The following is a 1,962-nucleotide window of genomic DNA, read 5'->3' on the forward strand; positions in this document are numbered from 1 at the left end:
CCAACGATGAAGCTGTCTCTTATACACATATAGATGTGTATAAGAGACAGTGGAAACGTTGTGTGGTCACCGAGATTTGAAAAGGACAAAAATTTAATAGAGAATGTTCAAAGACGTGCAACAAGGATAATTCCAGGCTTGAAGGGCAAGTCCTATGAAGGAAGATTGAATTATGCTAGCTTCAGCTTGCTAGGCATTCCTTTCAAGTTTCAAGGCTTATTGGTGCACATATTTGGTGGTGCACGGCTGCGTACCCCAGTCCTGCAAGGGCAGTGAGGCTAGCACTGCTGTGTCAGTGTCACAGTGTAGTGTGCTGTGTGAACACTATGTCTATGTCATTGTCATACACCGTCACACACACTGGACTGATGTAAGTAGCATATCAACAATTTTTTAATGTGAGTCGTTAAAAAACTTTATACAGTAGTAAACCAGTATCTAGTAACAGTACGGTCAGTACCGGCCTACCGGGATGCCTGTCGGAGGACGGAGACCACCACTGCCGCGCTTCGAATGGACTATCATCATTCATCATCATGATCCCTTCCCTGAACCTGAAGAACGTAGCCTACAACACTTCTTGACTGTAACATTATCAGCCGCACGCCACCAGACTGATCTCATCCATTGAATTAGACCAATCAGCCCACAGAAAAATAGACTGACGTCGTATGGCCCAGCGCGGAGCGTCGTCTGCCAATTCGCGAAAAAATTTTACACTACCCGGACGGAGCGTGCCGGAGCCGTCCGTATCTGTCCCGTGTGTCGAATCAGCCGGGTCGCCTGCCGAAGAACATCCACGTGTTCGAATTCTGTTTGCTGTGTGAGCCATAGTGGCAAACCAGAGATTTTTTAGAACCAGTTCACTTTTAATTTCCTTATTTACTCAAGATTTGAACCAATTTATTATGTATGATAATGCTGGTATCCATGATACTTTACTGGTCTACTTATAGGACTCAAAAACAAACTCGAGGGAGAGTCTAAAAAACTCTCTGCTTTGCCACTATGGTGTGAGCTGTATTGGAATACAACACGGCTTTGAATTAGAACACCAATGAATATTGAACACTACTTAATTACGCTTTTAATTAACAACTATTAAGCTTTTAATTAAGCAAATTTTAATTTTTGTACATAGCTTAGAACGATCTGTCTGTGTCCAATTCAAGTTGTGACGGAATTAGTTTTCATGTGTCTAAATCCATTTCTCAACTCAATCATCTATTAATTTATTTACCACTTGAAAACAGCGAATACAAGTATAGGTACTTAAAGGATTCATATTTCCTAATATATTCACAGATGTATTTAAAAGTCTCAAACCATAATATTCTTCAATCTTCCTATAAAAACAGTTATTCACTATTTGGTAGAGCAAGGTCAACTGTCAAATTCAACACATTTTTCAATGATCTTACTGGGTAGCGTGCATTGTCTCTCTTTGGATGATTGGATCTCAATATTTTCCCACTAGAATGACTAGATGGCCAAGGCCCAAGACCAGAAGGCAGAAGACCTAGTGCTTTGGCAGTAGTTCGACACGCAAATGTATGACGTCACCATTTCAACCATCAACGAACGCATGGCATGGAAGTGATGGAACTAAAACAAAGCTCAATATAAAGGAAAAAATAGAGAGGTGACACCGTGACGGAATTACCCACGATGTCAGAATATACCGCATTTACCCTATTTTTTTTAATTGAAGCCATTAAAATTCACTAACAAGTATAAAAATTCCCATCTAGTCATCTAAGTCCTGCGTCCTGGGGTCATCGGCATCTTCAGCTTCAGCCTCAGCCTGAATCTGGAGTTTGGAAACGTCTGGTCACCGAGATTTGAAAAGGACAAAAATTTAATAGAGAATGTTCAAAGACGTGCAACAAGGATAATTCCAGGCTTGAAGGGCAAGTCCTATGAAGGAAGATTGAATTATGCTAGCTTCAGCTTGCTAGGCAT

This window comes from Hyalella azteca, unplaced genomic scaffold (assembly GCF_000764305.2).
Source record: "Hyalella azteca isolate HAZT.00-mixed unplaced genomic scaffold, Hazt_2.0.2 contig3597, whole genome shotgun sequence".
Classification (NCBI taxonomy): Eukaryota; Metazoa; Arthropoda; class Malacostraca; order Amphipoda; family Hyalellidae; genus Hyalella; species Hyalella azteca.